The following is a 22,009-nucleotide window of genomic DNA, read 5'->3' as shown; positions in this document are numbered from 1 at the left end:
GGAGTCACCTCCATCGTTTGGAGGCGGGAACAGAGGTCCCAGTGGTCAAGTTCCCTGCCCAAAACCCTCCACTGGTAAGTGATGAAGAGGGGTGGCAGGTGAGGTCGAGCCCAGTGGGGGGTGTCCAGGGGTCTGCCCTGCCCTGAGCCTGGCATCTGAACCTCAAGCGAGGTGAGGGACCCCACAGGGCAGTCCCAATGGGGTGAGCGTGAGCCCTCCCTGCTTGTCTGGTTCTCTCCCAGCGCGCTCACTCCAGCTCAGCTCCACCCGCTCCAAGTTAGCCCCAAAGCTGGCAGCCAGACGCCCACGGCCAGGCCCAGACCTGGACACCCTCAATGTCTTACTCTTCCCCTGGGCCAGGAAGGAACAGCCGCGCTGCAACTGGACCCTGTCGCTGGCACAAAACATCACCTGAGAGGAGCCTGTTCACACTGAGGGGATGCCTGAGACGGGCCCCGGACATGCAGAGGTGAGTAGGAATGCCAGGCTCCCCGACACTGTAGAGTGGGGAGTGGCTGCTTCTCTCCTTCAGAGTAAAAACCAGGTCTCTAATTAACGCAGCCAGAGGCCTCTGACCCTGAGGCCTCTCTCCTCCCTGTGCCCCCCAGGGGATGGACAGCCTCCTCCCTGGGGCAGCAACCCTCTGGTCCTACAGGGACACAGCGCCACCTCAGGACGTTAGGCCAGTCCACATCTCTGGGCCTCAGTTCGTCCTCCGTACAATGCGACAGCGAGGCCAGCCCCTGCTTACCCCAGACTCTATTCAGAGAAAAAAACGAATGCATACAATGTGGTTAGCGCTGATGGTCAGTTTCCAAACAGACTACAACAGGCAGCCCCCACATTATAAAAGCGTTATCTAGCATATGGAATATATAACATGTTTCGGGATCAATGCTAAGGGTTTATGGATCTAGGAAAGTGTCTAGAGTGATCCTGACCTTCAGTCAAAGATAGCTGACATCAACACGGATGTTGGGGGAATTTCACCTTGCCCTGGTGTCACCGTACATTTGAGGAACTAAAATGCAGGTGTGTCCACTGGGGGGGGGAGAGGGTGGGGTGCAGCAGGAAGGCGCAGCCTGTGCAAAGCGAAGCGCTCACCACACACGGTTACCGCGCCCCAGACAGACACGTCCCTCTGATCCGTGCCCTGCCACCCCCCCCGCAGATCCTCTCTCTCCCCGTGGTTCTCTCACCCAACCATTGCAGGGCACAGCCAGGCAGCAGCCGCTCTGTCCAGTGCTGGGCCCTCCTGAAACCTCACCTTACAGAGTGGGGCCGAGGCTGAGGTTATTAAGGAATCACGCGAAGACTTGAGAAAGGCCGTGATGGATCAGTTCTATGCGTCGACTCAGCAAGGCCATGGTGCCCTGTTGTTTGGTCCAACACTAGTTTAGGTGCGGCTGTGAAGGCATTTAATAGATCTGGTGGCCACTTATAATCAGCTGACTTTAAGTGAAAGAGATGATCTGCCAAAATGTGAGTGGGCCCCATCTAATCAGTTGACGGCGTAAGGGCAAAAACCAAGGCTTCCCGGAGAAAGAATTTTCTCTCAAAACTGTAACAGAGAAATCAAATCCTGCCTGAGTCTACAGCCTGCTGTCCTGCCCTATGGATTTTGAAGTTGCCCATTCCACAAAACATAAGCCAGTTCCTGAAACATGTGTATACCTGTACTCTATGGGAACTTTTTCCCTAGAGAATCCTGACTGGTACAACCACCTTCAGCATTACAGAGAAGTGGGCATCAAGTGCAGCTAGCAGGTATCCCTAGGAAGTGGTAATGGCCTGAGGCCTGCATGGCAGACGGGTAACTAGGCAGAGAAGACAAGAGCCTCTGGGCTGGGGAAGCTTCAGGGGCAAGAGGTCTGCAGGAAACAGCAGGTGAGTCTGAAGGAACTGAAAGAGAGACCAAGCCAAGCAGAACGCCCGAGAGAGCGATGCAAGATGGAGCTGGCAGGCGAGCTGGGGCCACATCCTGGGAGCCTCAGGCAGCCCCAGCGGGGTTTGACACAGTGATGTTTCCAGATTAGGCTCAGGGAGGTCGAGGCTTGCCCAAGCCACACTGGTAGGACGCAAAGTCAGGCCTGAGGAGATGGCACCTCCCCGCGTCATCCCTGCTTCCCCTGCCTGTCGGGGCTGCTGAATGGGTGCACCCAAGTCTTCCGGGGGGCTAGGCGGGGAGCTGGGCATCTGGTATTCCCTCCGCCTGTCCCACCTTGCTCCGTGCCCAGGGGCTGGCCTTAGGGCCTGCACAGGCTCCCACGCTGCCAGGCTTCCTGTGGGTCTGGCCCGTGGGAACGCAGGTGGGAGGCTGGAGAGAAAGGGGGCAGACGCTGGGGGCTCTGGCCGCTCCCCGCCTCCACTGGCTCTGTCTCGGGGTCTCAGCACCATCTCTGATCTCATCCTCTTGCCTCCTTAGCCCTCGAGCTCAAAACATTCCACAGTCTCCGTCCCTAGGGATGGCCCGGTCCCCGTGGCTTCTCTGCCCAACGACATCCTTATAAACAGCCCTTTCACAAGCTGCCACCAGCGCCCCCCCCCCAACACCATGTGCGTCCTGCTGGGCAGCACCGGTGGCCCCAGGGCCCTGCCCCGCACCTCGAGGAACGGCCCTGGGGCGGCCTCAGAGGATTCTGGCGAAGAGCTGGTTTGGGCCAGCTAGGACGCCCAGAGCCCTGGCTGCTCTCCCACCTTGGGTAGCTGATCTTTCTGGAAACTTCCCAGCCCCGCTGCCCAGGAACTCCCCCATCAGGAGGTCTCCCACTGAAATGGCCCGCGCCGGCCCCAGAGCCAGAGGCTCCTCCTGGGCTCTCTTCAGGCTCCAGGCTCCCCACATTCCAGCTCCCACTAGGGGGCGCTCTACGGGCCGGGCCCCAGGCTCCCAGGTGAAAACCGGAGCCACCTCCCGGCCCCGCCCCCCACAGGAAGCAGCCGCGGGTGTGGGCAAGCCACAGGGCCAGGCCCCTACAGCCCACGGCTGCCCCCAGTGCTGGCTGCCGCCTGACCCCCAGCCACCGTGCAGCCCCTCCCTGTCACTGACTCACCCGCCTCTGCCATTCGCCGGCCCTCTGACTCCTGCTCGGCTTCAGTATGGAGCTGTCAGAGAGAATCCTCATGGTTCCGTCCGCGGACAAAAGCCCACAGAACATCTCTAACACTGGCGGGGTCTCCTCCTTATCTCGATAATGGCTTGGCAGCCTCAACCGCCTCCCCATCTTCCCCACGCACAGTCTGCTCATCTGGCAGTTCAGTATCTGGCACGTTTTTGTGCTGGGTTCCTGGAAGGGGCCCAGAGGATCTTTGGGACAGGTACCCGTCCCTCTGCTGTGCAGTAGGGAGGTCTTTGGGCTCTGAGACGACACAACTTCTCAGGCACTAGCCAGGGCGTGAGAGAGGCGGTCACAGGTCTTATGGGGAAGGTGGTACCGATCGGTCCCAATTTATAGATGGGAAAGCTGAGGCCCACGGTCTCAGGATACTTTCTCAGGGTCACAGGGCTGGAAGGGCTGGGCTGATTCCCGAGTCTGCTCTTCAGCGCTGCTCTGACTGGCCCCTCATCTAGGCATCTCTTACCTGGCTCTTACCTCTCACCTGTGAGGACACCTGTACTGCCCTGCACACCCCAGTGATGTGTCTCTCCTCGCCTCGAAGGAAGCCAGACTGGGCCAGCTCCAGGATCCAGCACATGACAGTTCACACACGGACCTGCCTTCTCCCAAGTCACATGCACCTCCAAGGCGTGAACACTGGCTAAGAGCCCCAGCAACTTAGAAGGAAGATGGAAGGCTCCGTGGAGGAGGTGTTTGTGGAGACTAAGTGGGGTGGAGAGGGTAGAGTAGAGCAGAGAGCTCCGTAAAATGCAGGGTCGTGGTGGCTGATGGGGACACCTGGCACAGCTAGAGAAATCAGGGTGCCCTGAGTGGGGGGGGCCAGCTCTCGGAGTCTTTAGGAACGTGGGCTTTGGGCTAAAGGCACCGGGGAGCCACTGCTAATGGTCTGTGAGCAGCACACAGTAGTGTTGCAACCAGCATCAAGAAGCCAGACTGGGGTGCACATGCGGCCCCTGAAGCCTGAGACCAGCCCTGTCTCCATCCTCGTGCCTTGGGAAGCCCATCTCCATCGGGATCAGTTTCCCCACTCCTTCCTGTGCTGACTTGACCATCTGTCTGCCCAGGTCCCCCACACCCAGGCGGCGCTGACAGCTGGAGAGAGCCCCTTTCTTGGGCTCGACAGTCCTCCTCTCCTTACCCGGGTACTTCATGCTCGCTGGAAGGGAAAACAGAGATTCCTCGCAGCACAAAGAGTGAGCGAGGTTCAGAGCGGGCGCTTTGGGGAAGCACGTCTGAGAAACGTGATTAAGCAGGATTAGGGTCATATGAGAAGCAGTGGATATATTTTCATATTTTGAGCCGCACAAAAGGAATTTAAATCCGCAAATCTTCTTATGTGTGTAGATTGAGCTGTGCTAAATTCAGAGTCGGAAGACATCCACACAATATGCGAGGCAGGTAATGTGGTCAGGGGTCAGGACCACATCTGCACAGACTGACCCCACCTCTGCCCGCAGAAAAAAGGGGGGGTTCCCCTGATTTGGGTGGTGCTGAAGTCATGGCAAAGGAAAGACTATTTTGCCTGCTGAGGGACCCCACGAAGACTTCCTTGTCTTTGTGTGTCCTGGGCCAATGCAGGGAGCACACGGGCTCCCTGTGTGGGAGGGACACTGAGATAAGCCACTGTTCCCTCTAGATATACAGCACGGGCTGGGATGAGGAACGAGATCCCGAGAAAGGGCATCCCACATGCTTCCTTCTGCTCCTTTCTTTGGACTTCTGAGGTCCTGCCCCTTCACACCTTCTCCTTCCCTGCCTTAGTGAGTGACCAATAGCATCTTTCACCAGGAAGACACTGGCGGGTGGTCAGGGTGTGAGTGTCTGTCTGTCTGTCTGTGTGTGTCTGTGTCTGTGTGTGTGTGTGCACCAGAGCTACATATCAAACATTGCTATGTTCTGCCAAGAAAAGGAATAATCAAAAACCTAGAACAGGGGCGCCTGGGTGGCTCAGTGGGTTAGGCCTCTGCCTTTGGCTCAGGTCATGATCTCAGGGTCCTGGGATCGAGCCCCGCATCAGGCTGTCTGCTCAGCAGGAAGCCTGCTTCCCCCTCTCTCTTTGCCTACCTCTCTGTCTACTTGTGATCTTTCTCTATGTCAAATAAATAAAATCTTAAAAAAAAAAAAAAAAGAAAAGAAAACAAAAACCTAGAACAGTGACCATCGGGCTGAGCTTGCTTCCTCTTCGCTGCGTGTTGGTTTGTTAGAATTTCAACTGCACTTCTTTAAGACTTCAGCAAAGTTGCTCTGATCTTAGGGTGAGCTACTTCCAGAGGAAGCTACATCAGGATGTGTCAGGGTATCGCCACGAACATCTGTTTCCATGAGCACTCGGGGGCCCCGGGGCTGGTGGCCACGTTACTGGGGACGTGGCGATAAGGACACGTAGAGTGGCAGCTGTGACATAGTGGACATTTGAACTTTAAATACCAAGAATTGGGAGGACTCACGGAGTGTTTGCTCTGGGTGAGGCTTCTCTTTGCTGCCCTCAATCGCTCTCCGGAAACCGTGGGACACTTGCTCCTGCCTTGGCCAGGCCATTTCCTGTTGGCAGTGCTGTTAAACCACTCAGCGGTCTTGGGAGAAGGGCCCATGTTCCTGCCTTGGTGAGCCTTTCCCCTGCCAGGGGCACTAACCTTCAGGGGCACCTCACTTGCCTGTCAACGCTAGTCCTGTGGCCTGCTAGCTACGTGCCCCAGCATCGAGGGACCCAAGCCAGCAGCTTTTGCTTGGAGGGACTGACTCCATAGACCCCCGGCTCGCAGAACAGTACACCTCAACTAAATCTGGACTTCACTCTGCCTGGAACAACAGTGGAATCGATCATTGGTTTGGAGCATGTTATCTCTTTAATGGCTTATTAAGAGACATTATCCTATAGACTGCTGCCTTGTGAAATATTACTATTATAAATTATCATTCCTGCAGTGAACCTGTGTTAAATTATTGCCAAAGACCAGCTCAGTCTCTCAGTATAATTTGCCTCAAGTAAAATATTCTGGCTAATGCAGATAATAAGCACACTGTCTTCAGACTCAACTTGTATTTACGAGGTTCACAGCTCTGCCTGGATGCAAATTTTCTCCGGGTGACAGGTAGACATAGAGAGATGAGGGCCTCCCGATAAGCCATGACCTGGGGCCGGCCCCCAAAACCTTCACTCCTTCCTGTTTCCAGAGCTCTGAAGTTGCGAGTGTTGGCTGAGTTGTCATCTTCCCCCAGATTTAGAAGGGGTAACTCAGAGCCCTAGCTCCGGGCATGAGATCTCCGCCACAACCTGCTCTTCACAACAGCCCTGGCCTGCATCCCAGAGCCTCACGGCACCTGCCAGGATCCGTGACACACCAACAGGCTAGCTTCTCAGTCAGCAAGAGGGGAGCAGGATAAACTCAGTCAGGACTGTAGCTTTCCAGCCCCTCCATGGTCCTCTCCAAGCATGCCTCCCACTACCCAAAAGTCTCCAGCGGTTCCCTTCATGCTGGAAATGAAATCCAAGGCTCTACCCAGCCCTGCAAGATCCTTCTAGACCTGGTCCTTGGCTACTTTGACTCCACTCTCCATGCCTTTTCTTTGGTCACGCTACTCACCAGCCACGTGTCCTCCGCAAGACGACAAGCACAGGACCTATGGGCAGGCTGGAGACTAGCCATCACTTAGGATGCTGGGTCCCAAGTCAACTCCTCGGAGAGACTATCCCTGCACTGTCTGCACCCTGAATCATGATGTTTGTCACACTCTGCATTTCACCCAGTTGTTTTCCAACATGATATACTTAGGAACAGCTGAGAAGATTCTCCATACAACTAGGTTCCTTGAATGCAGACTCTGTTCCCCACCGTGTTCCTGGAATAGCGATCTTATATAATCTTGAATAATCATCTGAAAGGTAGGTACTATCCCATTTCACAGGTAACAAAACTGAGGCTAAAAGACATTGAGCAATTGCAAATTTACCTCATCTCACGATTAGAAGGTGACAGACCTAGGATTCAAATCCTGGCATTTTCAATACCACCCTATTGTCAAGAGCGCTACTCTACGTGTCTCTGGCACTCCCAGGTGTCTTACTGGGCAGGCTAAGCATGCAAGGCCCCATCAGTCCTTTATCTGGATCATTCTTCATCATTGTGCCTGCAGCAAATGACTGTAAAACATGAGGTAATGTCTTTCTGGGACCAAAAGATGGCTCACTTATTGTCTGCTACAAAACGCTGTATTTTATCATCAGGATAATGCCCTTGCTGATGGAGCGATTTTTCTGGCCCACAGGTCCCCCAGCAGGTGAACTGTGTGTCTCAAGTGCCACCTGCCCAGGAACGCTTCCCTGGATTCCTCTCCTTCCTCCCCCACCTAATCCTTGTGAGATGAGAATGTACTGGAAGGAAGGAAGCAAAAGAGAATTTGATGTGATTGAAGAAAGCCAAGCCAATGCATTTGGGGCAGACACTACAGAAGACAGATTAACACAGAGAGAAGAACGTTTCTGAATGTTTATGTTTTTGTGACCTTGATAGTCAGCTCAGCCATGAACTCTCTGGAGTTTGACCAAACCAGGAAGGTGGACAGGCAGAGCCTGACTTGCCACTGAGAGCATAGGCTGTGTCTCATTTAGTTCAAGTTCTCTGGTACTGTACCCACATGGGGGCCTGCTTAATGGGTAGATGGACAGAGGGATGCACCAATGATGCTGACTCACGATGGGCTTGCTGGTCGACCCCCATGCTGCCTGCCCCTCGGGGAGACTGCAGGAAGGCCTGGGCTGTCTTATGTATGGGAGCTTTTTGGAGCATTCCTTCTGGGAAACTTTCAAGGGGTTCACAGGCCAGTAACCAGGCAGAACAGCTTTCTGATTATTCTTTTTCCAGCTGAATGAGATTCAGTTAATGGAACACTTAATAAGTCCTTCTGGGCCCCAAGCAAAGAGAGACATTCCTCTGCTCCTGGAAATGAATTTCTGGTGCCACAGCCACAGAGCCCAGATCAGGGAGAGGTGACGGCTGCTTGAATTTCTTAACTGAATGCCTGAGGCAGGACCTCCAAGGTCATGCCCCTGGCATTGGGCATCCCTCTGCTGAGAGCCCCAGGCCTACATTATCAAAGGGGAGCTGCTGGAAGGCTCTATCTCAACGTCTGGCTGCCGCCTACCTCAGAGGCAAAGGCTTGCGGTGTTTCAGGATCACATAGGAACATAGGGAGGACCACGTCTCTCTGCTTCCTTTTTCAGGTGGGGAAACTAAGGCTCAGGGAGGGGACGTGACTTGCCGAAAACTGTGTATGAGTTCTGTGTTGGCTCTAAGACTAGAAGCAGGAGTCCCTAACTCTCCAAATATGTTCCTTCCAGCACACCTGCTCCATGAGCTGTTCCAGCAGGTGCCAGACAGGGGTCAGTATCCTCACAGATCGCAGCAGAAGTAACCCCTAGGCAGGATGAGTCGGCCGGAGATCACAGCCCACTAATGGCCCTGGCGGGACACCCGTGTGCCTGCCTTGGCCCTTGCCCTAGCCCCACCCCCACCCCAGGCTCTGCCTGATGGGACTTCCCTCTCCTGAGATCAGATTGGGGTCTGTGGTACAGCCCCAGCACAATTTCTTGCTCTATGTCTGTTGTTTTGAAATCCAGGCTCCTGTCCGGCTTAGAAAAACAAACAAGCCTGAAGTAGTGGAACAGAGTCTGGCTCAAACATGTGGTTTGAGAAAAAAATACAAAGCAAGGAACAATTGGAGGTATGGAACTATTTCAAATGTCACCCAAGAGTGGACAGTGCAATGATTAAGGAACAAGACAAGTAGTTTCCTATTAGATACACACCTTCCTTCTGCCCCGTTCAGTTCCGTTCGATTTTTCTCACTACACAGCCACAACCACCCGCCTCACCCCTGCAGACACGTGGAGGGAGGCAGATGGAGAAGATAATCGAGGCTGGTAGCTTTGTTGGTCCCAGGGCCTTTGCACATGCTGTTCTCTCCTGTGTAGAATGTTCTTACCCTAGAATCCACACCGTTTGCTCCCTGGCTATATTTATGGTTCTGCCCAAAAACGCTCCTTGGAGGGATCTTACCTGATCACCCTAAAATAGCATACCTGTCACTGTCCCCAGGTTCGACTACACTTCCCATCACAGACTTAATCACAAGATGACACTTCATTATATACAGAATTCCTTCTTTCTGGCTTTGTCTCCCTGCACCAGGAGGGCAGAAATGTCACCTATGACCCTGCCTGCTGCGTCTCCCATGCAGGGGACAACAGTGGGCTCCTACAATATGTGCGAGCCAGCGGTAGGGTGAAAGTGCTCAGAGCTCAGAAAGCAGAGATTCCTGTGGGTTTGTGCATAGGGAGAGGTGGAAGGAGGTGGTCCTTGATCATTGTGGGGTCTCGGGGTCCTCATACTGGAAATGGGATGGCGACGCTGAGAACCTCAAGGCAGCCCCGCCCACGGATGGCCCAGGGCAGCGAGCAGCTCGGGGCAGGTGCCCTCTCAACACTGACCCTTGTCTTGGGGGCCTCTTTGTCTCCAACTGGGCAGATCAGCCACCCTTAAGAAGGGAAGGCTGAGCTCGGCCTACAGACTTCCGTTGGCTTTTGAAAAAACAACAAAACCAAAAATACCATAAAACCACACTGTGCCTCTGTGCATCTGTCGAAAGCTGCGGCATGCAGGCATGGGTTCTGCCCTGGGGAGTTGGTCCTCTGTGGCCGAGGCAGGATGTGGGGCACACGGCGTGGGACGGGGACACCAGGCTCTGCTCGGTGGGGCACACGGGCCTGGTTCCCAGACAGTCTGGAGCCTTGCAGTGACTTCCAGAGAAGGGGGGAATGTCAGCCATGGGGATGGAGGGGCTCAGTGTCCCACAGGTGTGTGTGTGTGTGGCTCCGGGTCTGTCCCGACCAGGGTACCCACGGAGGATGGGGGTGTTTTATCAAATACCACCCCCTTCTCAGTTCCCTGTCCTGATGGCTTTTCTTTGTCAACTCAGGAACAGGAGCATCTGTGTGAGTATCATCAAAACCTCACTGCCGCTCTGGCTGGGAAACCACAGCCAAGCATCCCCACTGTACAGAAGGACAAACTGAGGCCCAGCAATGGGAACACACTTAGCAAAAAAAAAAAAAAAAATAGAGAAATAAAAATATGCATGCATGCAATAAAATAAAATAATAATACAAAATAAAATAGAAAATAGTTTTTTTTTCTTTTTTAAATTCACACAGTGTCACGTGGTAGAGCCAGGCCTAGAACCAGCTCTCCAGACTTCAGGACGAGGACATTTTTTTAGCTAGTGGATTTCAAATTTTCTTGAAACTCGAGCCTTCCCCAAGCAGAAACTTGCTACTTCAACCGCTTTTCCCGGCAAGGTGGTGGGGGAGATCCCGGAGGCCGGCCCTTGGGTCTCACCACCCCGGAAGCTAGTTTGCAAAGCCAAGTCACTCCCACTCCGCCCCCGCCCCGAAGTGCTCTCTGAGAGCTCCAGAGGCCTAATCAGGCAGTTAATCTGCGGTCACGTTACTAAACGGGGCTTGTTCGTTCTCAAAGCGTTTTCACAAACAGGTTCTAGGAAAACTTGTGAAAACAACCGAGTGGGTTTCAAGGACGAGGAAGTGGGGATTGGCACTCTCAGGACGGGAGGGAGGGGGCAGGAGAAGCAGGGGGACCAGGAGAAAACAGGGCTGGTCCGAGCCACGAGCCACAGTGAGGTTGCAGAAGAGGCTGCGGGGGTGGGTTAGCCCCCGGCAGGCCACCAAGGGCATGGGTGGAGGAGGGCGCCGGGGGCCCGGGCTGGCGTCAGGCCCACGTTGGACTCCACCTCCGCCACCTTCCCTCCCCTCTTCCCACTGAGAAGTCAAGTGTCCTACTTTCTGAATCACAAAGACACGTCCACTGTCAAAATAATCTGTCCGTATGGTCTGCCTGTACGACAGGAGACAGGCTTTATAATCAGGCACAGAATGCATTTCTCGTGCCGTACGTGTTGGCGACCTGTTGATGTGTTTGAATGTGGCAAAAAGGGAAGGCACTTGGTTAAGCAGAACTTTCTGAAGATGAGAGGAATCCCCTGAACACTGCCCCACCGCCTGGGATTAGAAAGGACCGCCTTCGAAAAATCCTGGATGTCTGGAGAGCCTACTGTGTCCTGGATACCGCAGGAGGCATAGCGAGAGATACAAAACCCAGGTCACAGGTCTCCCCCACTCGTGTGGTGGGGGGACAACCATTTCAACACAGTTCAAGGCAGAGAGAGCAGGCAGTTAAGAGCACAGATTCTGAAGTCAAGTCACAGAGAGCAGGGTTTGAATCCCAGCTTTGCCACTTACCAGCTGTGCCACCTCGGGGGAATTCCTTAACCTCTCTGAGACCCCGTTTCTTTATCTGAAAAATAGGAAAAAAAGAATACTCAGACTTATGACAGCGGGGAGGCATGAAGATCTCCCGAGAGAGTGCCAGGCACGTACCCAGGAAGTACTCCTATGAGGGCAGAGCCCTGTCTGAGCCTGCTGAGGGGAGAGAACAATAGTCACCTTCAGAGTGCTGGGTCAGAGTCAGAGGAGCGAGTGGCAAGGCTCTGTGCTCCAAACCCTGAAGTGAAAGCCTCGGACCTCCTGATCTCTGAGACCACTTCCTGCCCGAGACCCATACCGGGGGTGGGGGGGCGCTCTTTCCGGGATCCCTCATGCGCCTGGCAGGATTAGCCACTACCCCCACAGCCTTTCATGGCAGCCCAAGGCAGTTCCAGCCTCCTGTCAGACCGGGGAGGAAACTGAGGCTCACGCAGAGTGTCCTGGTTGGGCCTCAGGAGCAGCGAGCAGCAGAGCGCCGGGGCTGGAAGCCATTCTGCCCCAACGGCAGAGGACAGAGGACTTTTCAGGTGCACTTGCAACAGGGCTAGTGGTGAGTCCCATATCACACAGAGGTGGGGCAAGAGTCTGATTCTAGAACATTCTAACTGGCAGGAATCAGACAGCTGGGCATTTTGCAAAGGGAGAGTTTACGTGAATCTGAGAATTAGGGAGGTGTTGTTATTGTTTTACCTTTTTTTCCCCTAGATGCTGGGGGGGGGGCTTTCTAAACAGTAATAAGGATGGATGAAAATGCCCCCCGTCCGCCCGTGGCATGAATAACAACCCCCAGCTTGTAGAGCTTCAGTCGCTTGCTGTCTTGGCTCTTACCACCTGTGAGGCATGCAAAATGCTTTCCCCCTGGGAGTGGGGATGCAGAGAAGTTTCTGTAGCATTCCAATTTTAGCATGTGTGCTGCCAAGGCAGAAAGAAAAGAAATTTCTGAATAGTCAAGACCACCTGGGCTTCTTTCCCTCCCTCTCACCTGAGCGTACCTGCGCCCGAGGACCTGAGCTTGCTGACCTCTGCACGTCAATAATGGATGACCCAGAGGCCCATGGGTGCTAATATTACATAGAGGCCACCCCAGCCAGCAGGAGGGACGCAGTGCTCAGGACGGGATGGCCTGCCTCCGAATCTCCATGGGAACAACATAAAAGGAGAAATTTTTGAGAAGTATAAAGTAGTTTAATTAATTAAAGTAATAACTTTCCAGAATAAGCAGCATGGGTTGCAGGCACCCTCTCTCCCACTGCCTGCATGGGAGCATGAAGGGTGACATAGTCCTGTGTTACTAACATGGGCTGAGCCTCAAGGCCATCGCAGCCATGGCTGGAAAACCACCAGCATGTCACTCCTGGCTGTGCATCTTCTGTGTGCCTCAGTCTCGTCATCTGTAAGGTGGGGAGGATGATAATGCCTAGTTCCCAGGTTGCTGAGGCAATTAAAGTCAACATATGTGAAGTGTTTAAGGAATACCTGGCAGATAGTAAGCGCTCTCTAAGGGCTAAGCAACTATCGTCACCATCACTACCACCACCACCATCTCCGTCATCATCTTCATCTTCATCACCATCACCATCATCATCATCTCCATCATCATCATCATCATCACTGTCTTCATCATCATCATCATCCTCACCAACACCATCATCCTCACTGTCTCTATCAACATCATCACCGTATTGTCACCATAAACACCATACCACCATCACTATCATCATATCATCACCACCATCATCATCACCACCACCATCAGCATCATTGTCGTCATCATCTCCATCACCATCATCATCCTCATCATCCTCACCATCAACACCATCATCACTGCCATCACCGTCATTACCATCACCATCATCCTCACCATCTCAACCAACATTATCATATCCATACCATACCATACCATATCATCACCATCATCACCAAACACCATCACTATCATCATATCACCAACATCATCATATCGTCACCATAATCACCATCACCATCATCATCATCTACTCCAGCCCAGATATGACACATCTTATGGAAAGTGTCATTTTGGTCCCATTGCCCAGATGAGGAACTTGAGCCTGTGAGAGCCCAAATGCACTGCATTATTCATCGTGCCAATAATTAACTAGCAGTGAGCTGGGAGGAGGCCCAGAATGTGTACATGGTGCCACCACTCCGGACACTGTTGACCTGAGATGAACCACATCAGGCGGTGACTACGAAAGGCAGGCTGTCCCTATGTCCCCAATCTTTTTCTCCTTAGCTGGTGGATCCCTTTGCTAAACAAAGGGATTGAGAAAAAGATGTGATTGAGAAAAAGAAACAAACATGGAGTTTGGAGGGTCACCACCGAATCCCACCACTGGCTCTGAGCCTGATTGTTCTCTCTGAGTGGCCATTTGAGCTGAACACCCAGACTCATGAACAAGACCCAGAACCTTTCCCAGACACAAGGCAGTAGGAGTGAGTTCTCCTGATACCCAGCCACACCCAGCCGTGTCAGGTGGGGTCATCACGGTGCTTTACTGGTGGAGACAGTACATGTGGGAGGGGGTTTGGAGAATCACTTCCACTTCGGACTTCCACATAGCATCTTTGTAAAAAGATCTCTTGGAGTCGATTTTGGTTCTCAATATTGCCCAATTACCTTGGCATCAGCATGTAAGGCCCTGAGCAAGTGAAATCTGCTGAGATTTTGCTGGCACAATTTTTGGCCTTTTTCTTTTCTTTCTTCCTTCCTTCCTTCCTTCCTTCCTTCCTTCCTTCCTTCCTTCCTTCCTTCCTTCCTTTCTTTCTTTCTTTCTTTCTTTCTTTCTTTCTTTCTTTCTTTCTTTCTTTCTTCTTTTTTTAATTTCAGTGTAGTTACCACCCAGTGTTTTATCAGTTTCAGGTGTACAATGTTGTGATTCAACAATTCTCTACATTACTCCGTACAGCGTTATTTACAATAGCCAAATTATGGGAGCAGCCCAAGGGTCCCTCAATAGAAGATTGGAGAAAGATGCGGTGCATACACACTAGGGAATACTCTTCAGCTATACAGTGAATGAAATCTTGCCATTGCAAAATACTTGTCCTGAACTGATGGACCCTGGTGATATGACTAAAGTCACAGCAGGTTAGCAATGTCCAGGGCTCCCCAAACCCGGTTGGCCCCCCTTAACCGCCCCCTGCTTTGCTTTGGGATTCCAAAAACATACTTTCTGAGCACCTGGTCTGCACCAAGGGGTAGGTGCCAAAGACTTAGAGATAAATGTTTTGAGGAATCACCACTATAGGGAAATACTCAAGTCTAATGTGGGACAAGCTACAACCAAGTACTAAGAGCAGCCTAGCTGCTGTTCAGCATGTCCTTGTGAAGCCCTACTCCCCAACATCACTACGTTTGGAGACAGGGCCCATGGGGAGGTAACTGAGGTTATATGAAGTCATAAGGGGGGGCGGGTCCTAAGCCCACAGACTGGCAGCCTTGTAAGAAAGAGAAGAGATACAGAAGAGCACTCAGAGCGCACCCATGCAAGAAAGGCCAGCGAGGACACAGTGGGAAGGTAGCGGTCCGCAAGCCAGGACGAGAAGTCTTAGGAGACACCAACTTGGAGCACCTTGACCTTGGACTTCTGCCTTCCAGGACTGGGAGTAAATAAGCTTCTGTTTTTTAAGTCACCCAGCTGTAGAACTTTGGGATGGAAGCCCCAGAAGACTGATGCAGTGCTGTAATTACCATCCTCATTTTACAGATGAAGAGACTGAGCCACCAGGAGGAGACGTACCTTCCTGAAGGCCAAGCAGTTCCTAAGTGGTAGACCCAGGGGGTCAGACCCATGCATCTGGCTGCAGAACCCAACACTTGATGGCTGACTGCATTATGCAACTATGTAGTTTCCCCCTCCCTGACCCCTCCCTTTCACTGTGAGAGAGCTATCCCTCCCTGCTCCATTGATGTTGGCTTTGGCCCTCCTGTCTCTTGCTTTGCCCAGCAGGATGTGAACAGGTACAATGTGTACCATCTCTAAGCAGAAGATTTAAATTTGATTATGTGGGGTTTTTTTTAATGGGGATTTTTCAGCTCTGGAGTAAAGTGTGTGATGTCCTAGATAATGATTCCCTTAGCCTGGGACTTAGAGATGACTCAAGGCATATCATTGGCCTGCACTTGGCCCACGGTTTACTGCACTTGGCCCACAGTTTACTTGTCATACAAAAAAGAATTACACATTTGTGGTAAGTCACCAAGATTTGGGGATTGTTTGTTATGCAGCAGAGTGGACACAAGTAGGGCTCATTTTGTAATGATCCTATCTCCAAACAACCAACCAACCAGCCCACATTCTGTCTATAAGAATGGAGTAGGTGCTCAGGAGATCTGACTTCCAGAACCGGCTCTGTCCTTCACCAGCTCCCCATGGCTTTCATTTCTCTGGGCCTCGGTTTCTTCATCTGTGAAAATAGGAATCATAACAGCACTGCATTCTGGGTTCTTGCAAGGAGTCCACGAGAGGTGATAGGAAGTTCTCAGCATGGTGCCTAACATAGTAAAGGCCTACTATGCCCATGGTTGCCACCTAGGATGATGATGCGATGTGTTGAAGCTGTAAGAGTTCAAATCAAGTGCTCCTTTTTCAGCCCATCTTATAGCTAGTGCTCCCTCGGCCAGTCAGTGTGGAGGTCCACATTTTACAGGAGGAGGCCCAGAGGCTGGTCCTGCTCGGGGAGGCAGCAGGAAGTAGGATGAGTGAGGAGGCGGGAGGCACTTGATTCTTGTGAAGGGGAAGATGGGCTTCCGTAGGCCCAGAGCTGTGGAAGCACAGTCTACAAAGAAGGGTGGGAAGAAGGTACCTTGAGGGGCTGGTTCCCCTTCTCCCATTCCTGTCCCACTTCACAGATGAGAAACTGAGGCCTGGAAAGGGGAGTGTCTTCCCCAAGGTCACACAGCTGGTTATCATCAGAACTTGGACTAGAACCTTGATCTCCCAAGACCAACTCAGGCAACATTGCACTGCCTCTTGCTCACTGATGATGAAATGAGACTCATTCTTCAGGCTACCTAGGAAGGCAAAGGTCAAGTTTCTCTATCTTTGTGGGTAGATTTACCAAAACTCCACAATTCAACAAGCTTTCCTTTGAGTCACTTCAAAACACCCCCTTCTCTTTCTGGGAAGCTCAGTCCTAGTCACACCCCCTGGCTCCTGGAGTGGGCAGTGGGGTAATGTGCTGTGTGAATACAGTTCAGGGCACAAAGTCAGGGTTAATGGTTGCAAGATTTGGGGGTTCCCTGTTTATTGGTCCACTTTTGCCCAAACCTTCCAACAGGCACTGTGTGAGGAAATTCAGCACGAAGGTAAGGCTCTGCCTTCCAGAGCTGCCAGTCGGGAAAATGAGTCTGGAGGCTCTATTTTAGAGAAGAAACAAACCGTGCCAAACAGGGAGGGCTTCAGGGAGGAGGCGACCCTGCGCCAGCTCTAGAAATACGGGAAGAAGATGATAAGGCAGAAAAGAAGAAGAATTTCAGAGTCTTGGAGGGTGAAGTTGTGAAAAGGATCCAAGAGGACAAAGGTCTCAAGTTTTTGTTTTCATTTTTATTTTGCAGGGTATGGGGCAGAACTGACACTGAGTGACAGAACAGTTCACAATTTCAACTTTCAGAAAGCGTAACTGAAGGAAGCTTCGGTTTATTCATCTGAAAAACGGGGGAAAACTGAGGCCAACTCCAAGATGTAGAGAGAGCGGAAAGTAGAGGTAGTGGGTCCCCCTGGAGCAGAATTCAGATCTGCTTACCATCCAAGATCATAATGTCTCCCTCCAGGCAAAAGCTGGGGAGGTCTGCTTGTGGTCCATTATAAAAGACCACAGTCCCTCAGATGTGAAGCAAAGCCACGGGACATGGGCTACAAGTCGAAATGATGCAAACATGAAGCGCAGGCTGCCCAGCTGTGCTGGGAGTGATAAAGTCCTTTGTCTCTGACCCAGGAAACTCATGTTTTCTGCCAGCATCTGCCATCAGGCTAAGTGCTCGCTAACCTCATGACCACTCTCCCAGCTAGCAAGTAGAGTAGCACCTGAAGACTTCCTCAGTCCTGCAGGGCCGCTGGCCACATGTGACAACTTTTGATTAAAATTAAATACAATGTAAACATAGCTCCTCCGTTGTATCAACCAAATTTCTAGCACTTAGAGGCTTTAGGTGGCTGGTGGCTATGGGTTTGGACAGTTCAGATATGGACCGTTCCCCTCACTGGGGAGGTTCTCTTGGCAAGACCTGATCTAGGAGATATGAGCACAGGGTGTGGGTTCCATCCTTCCTCCTAACGCGTACTGGCTCCGAGAATGTGAGCAAGTTACTTCCTCTTCAAGTTCCTCTTCCTCATCTCTAAGAACAGGAAAACGGCTGACCTTGTAGGTTCTTATGAGGATTCCACAATAACCCATACAAAGTATATCTAGTCTGGCCCTGGGGGAAGGGCTCCCCAAACAAAAGCTAACATTTTTAGGCCCCCGAGCAAATGCTAATTCCCCCCTTCACACCGCAGGGAGGGGGGCGGGCATCATCAGGGATGCTACGAACAGGAAGGGAGCAAAACACAGAGGGGCACAGTAGGAAGCCGGGCCTAGAGGTTCGGCCTTACCCCAAAGGCAAGTGGGAGCCTTCGAAGACCATAGGCAGAGGGATGCCTCGTCTCCCGCTACCCAAGCTCACAGAGACAGCGTGGAGAGAAGGAAGATCACAGGCTTTGGGACAGAAGACATGGGTGAGATTCTCCTCCTGCCGCCTACGAGTCGTGAGGCCCTGGGCAAGGCGTTGGGCCTCGAGAGCCAGAGCTGACACCTTGCCGATGCCGGCATCATGAGACCCACCTCACAGGGTTATTGAGAGGGTTAAGTGAGGTAACACGTGCAAAGCTCCCAGAACAGTTCCTGGCACACGGTAGGGAAGCTAAGGGAAGCAGCTCCATTCCTTTTTCTCCTCTCCGGAAAGGAAGGCTGGCCCAGAGGACGAGCAGGAAACCTGAGTGGCTCGGAGGGGCAGGCATTGGTAATCAAGAAGTGCTGGGCTTTCCTTAGGTAGCAGATTACTCCCAGTGACCTACGGACCTTCACCTGGAGAGGCAGGTTTCAGGTTTTCATTTTCTTAGCTGGGGTCAGGCTACTTGGAAGGCTCTGGGTCCCTGTAGAACAGAGATGCTGTGGGCACCCAGCCTGGATGGCCGTTCCCCCTTAGCTGCTGTGGCTTTTGGCTCCAGAGGACTGCCCTGGCTAGACAGGAGCCACCTTGCAGGGAAGGAGCCCACAGCCTAGCCCCCAGTCTCCCCGGAATGACTGAGGTGCCTGGGATTACATGATGCTGGCATCCTTTGCCTCCCTGTGAAGCCAGCCTTGTCACGGGCACACTTTGTGCTCCAGGTACCCATGGAGTCCGCTGAGGGTTGACTATAGCTAGAGGCACATCTCTGCTTAGCTTCTCTCCTCCCCCTGCCCACCCTGTCTCCCTCACCCCCACCCCATTCTCCTGGAGCACCTCCTTAGTAATCCACACACACCAAATGCCTGCCTCAGGCTCTGCTAGCCAGGAACAGAGATCCCTGCGTGAGGCTGATCTGCGCAGTGACTGCCAGTTAGAGAAGTCCTCTGGAATGCTCTCAAGTGCAGAGAACTCTTCAAGAGCAAGGCATGTCTTCAGCAACCCGCTGGCCCAAACCCTTGGCTCCACAGGAGTGAGCGGCCAGGGACCACCAGTCATTTAACAAGGACTCCTTGGGGCCCAGATCGTGCTAGGCCCTGTTTAGATCCTGGTGATACAATGGTGAACACTCACTAACAGGCCAAGGTCCCCTCCTCTTGAAGCTCATGCATCAAATCAAACAGCAGAGCACCGCGAACACTTCTGCAGAGAAAAAAGTGGGCAGGGAGACTGCGGATGATAGCCCTGTTTGGAGGCGACCCTGGCGTGACCTCTCAGCCAAGCCACCAAATGAGTCACCCATACAAAGGCAGGGGTGAGGGAAGCAGAGTTCAGCCCAAGGGGAGAGGCAGAGCGAGATCAAAGGGCAGAGAGAAGTGGGTCATCAAATGGGCCGAGGTGACTCTTCTGGATTCCCTTTCCCAGTCACTTCCCCGGGGTTGGCTCCATCCTTGGGAAGCCAGGCGACACACCTGTTCCCACCCGAGCTCCCAGGTCAAGACCACATCTCACATCGGGTTTTCAATGCCAATACCAGAGATCAAGCTTCGTGAATGAACCGAAGAGTGGCCTTTTGAGCACCAGCTCCATGTTCCAAACTGCTGGCTTCTCTGTGCTTCCCCGGGAAGGCGCCCATCAGACACGAGGCCGATAAATAGTTCATCGTCCTTCATTTCATCCCACATCAAATGAGACCCAGCTGCAGGAGGGGTTGGGCAGATGGGTGGGAGGTCATCAGAGAGGAGCTGAGGCAGAGGGTGGGCTTTTGGAGAGGCCAAGGCTCTCAGGAGGCAGCTCGCTGGACCTCCTGCCACGTGCTCACCAGGCAACCTGAAACCAGTGCCGAGAGTGTCAGGAGCCTCAGTCTCCTCCTCTGGAAAATGGGCGCGCCCGAGGCCATGAGAGAGGGAGTGAAGGCAGCTCTGGGACTTGGCACACAGGGCACAGGTGTCTGGTCTCAGCACCACTGACAGCGTCGCCTGCCTGGGCCCGGGGTCTGGGGATGGAGGGTCCTCCTCCTCCCGGGGTGGCCACTGTGGCTGGGAGCAGCTTGGGGACACAGGGTGAAATCCCTTATGACGGAACACGGGGAATGTAGAAGGACTGTGAGGAGGCCAGCCTTTGGCTCTTTCTCCCTAAGTCCTTACGCTGGGCTATTCTTCCATAATAACCAGTGACCTTTTCAAACGGGATTTTAAGTGATCGACAGAGGGGCTTGTGGCCAGAGCGGATAGAGGCAAGGAAGGAAAACCTTGTCATTCTCCCTCCTTCGGTCTCCAGCACGATTATCCCGTGCCCGAATTAAATCCTTGTGATATACTTGCCCATTCTGGTAGTCAATACTCATCTCGAGGGTTTTAAAAGATCAGCAGACACAGTCTGGAAATTATCATCGAGCCAAAGCCTGCTCAGGACAGAGAAGCAAGGTCATCTGGGGGTGTGCGGAGGTGGATGCACAGGGGATCGGAAATCCTTGGGGAGGTGGCAAAGATGAATGTGATGGAAACGTCCCGGCACATCTGATAATACAGAAGGGTGACTGTCTTTAGTGAACAGCTACTATGTGCCCAGTAGGTCGCATCCAACGGCTGCTATTCACTAACCAGGCACACCTGCACTGTTAAAAAAAAAACCCTGATGTGGACTAAGCCATCTCATCCAGCAAACAACCCCGCATTAGGGGCCTAGTGGCACCCCACACCTAGGCAAGCGCAGAGAAGGGAAGTCGCCAGTCCAAGGTCACACAGCCAGAAGGTAGCAGAGTCAGTGCCTGAATCCAGATTGTCAGGTTCTGGGGCTGAGGCTGGGAGTGACACACACCGTCCGTTCATCTCCCTTCCCTTGGTCTCCAGACCTTGAGCATTCCACAGGACCACATGAACTCTTAGGGAGCACCCACTGAGGTTCAGGAAGGGGAAGGGTCTGTCTGTGTGTCCTTGGAGACTCAGCCCAAGTCTCGCATCTGCAGGGGACCTTGAGGCTAAGCAAGCCAAGGGGTTGGGAGGGAAGCAGAAGGGAAGGAGGAGAAAAGCCACTGGGCGCGCAGACCCAGAGAAGGAAAGCCATCTCCCCGCTTGCCCTTCGCAGCACCAGGTGGGGTTTATGAGTTTTTAATTAAAATTTTTGACAGACAAGCTGCATCCTACACGCCGCACTGGGTATGAGAACACCTGCGAGAAGGGATCGGAAGAGGCCCGAGGGGTCAGTCAGTCTCCTCTGGCTTGGTACAAAATTCACATGCGACTCTTTAACATTGAGCTGACAGCCCGGTCCATGCAAGGGTCCAGAGCTGAGGTGGGGGGGCGGGGGGAGGGGGCAAAGTGGGGGGCAAAGGTGGTTCCATGGGAGTTGGGGGTCCTGGTTTAGGGTCCCATGGGGGCTGCCTGGGACTAGCTGGTTGACTGCACAGGTCTTTCAAGTGTTTCCTGAGAACACAGCTTTCAAGGTCAGCAGTGAGAACACAGGTCAGAGAGGAGGGCACGGTGCAGCGGACACCCCTCTGGAATGCCACCCTCTATTCTAGGCCACCATGTTCGGCGTCCCGATGCCTCTGGCCTTGACCCCGTCCTGTGCCTCTCCCTGCAGCAGCGCCCTCTCTCACTTCTCCTGCAGGGGACTTGGGACCTACCAAGGTGCAGGGCGGCGGCGGCGGCACGTCCAGGATGCCCCGTCTAGAACCAACTGGCAGAATTAATCACTCGTGGGGGCATTTTGCTCCCGCTACTTTTGAGTACTTTTTTCTTATTCTAGCTCCCCCCCCCTTTCCCACTTAATCTTGGAGTGGGAAAGTCCTCTTTTGAGCATAAAATTCTGTATTTACATAAAGGAAAAGACAGAACACATTAGAAGCGCAAACTTTCCTAAAGCAGGAGCTGGGAAACTCGAGTCCGG

The 22,009-nt window shown here is 52.9% G+C and overlaps 1 protein-coding gene across 8 annotated transcripts in view; it reads right to left on the bottom strand.

Moving 5' to 3' along the window:
• Nucleotides 1-22,009, bottom strand: part of ST3GAL1 (ST3 beta-galactoside alpha-2,3-sialyltransferase 1) — an 88,867-nt gene that overhangs the window by 26,061 nt on the left and 40,797 nt on the right. For 6 of the 8 annotated variants that reach the window (XM_082719597.1, XM_082719600.1, XM_082719599.1 and 3 more), the window contains exon 3: nt 11,428-11,482. The gene's annotated coding sequence lies outside the window, so the exon portion shown is untranslated. Of the gene's footprint in view, nt 1-11,427; nt 11,483-11,631; nt 12,059-22,009 lie in introns of those variants that run through there. The other 2 variants (XM_082719601.1, XM_082719602.1) reach the window with 2 other exon arrangements.

The sequence above is a fragment of the Mustela nivalis genome (genome assembly GCF_964662115.1).
Source record: "Mustela nivalis genome assembly, chromosome: 2".
Taxonomy (NCBI): domain Eukaryota; kingdom Metazoa; phylum Chordata; class Mammalia; order Carnivora; family Mustelidae; genus Mustela; species Mustela nivalis.
Note: the sequence above shows the minus strand (reverse complement) of the source record. Positions and strands in the feature narration are given on the sequence as shown.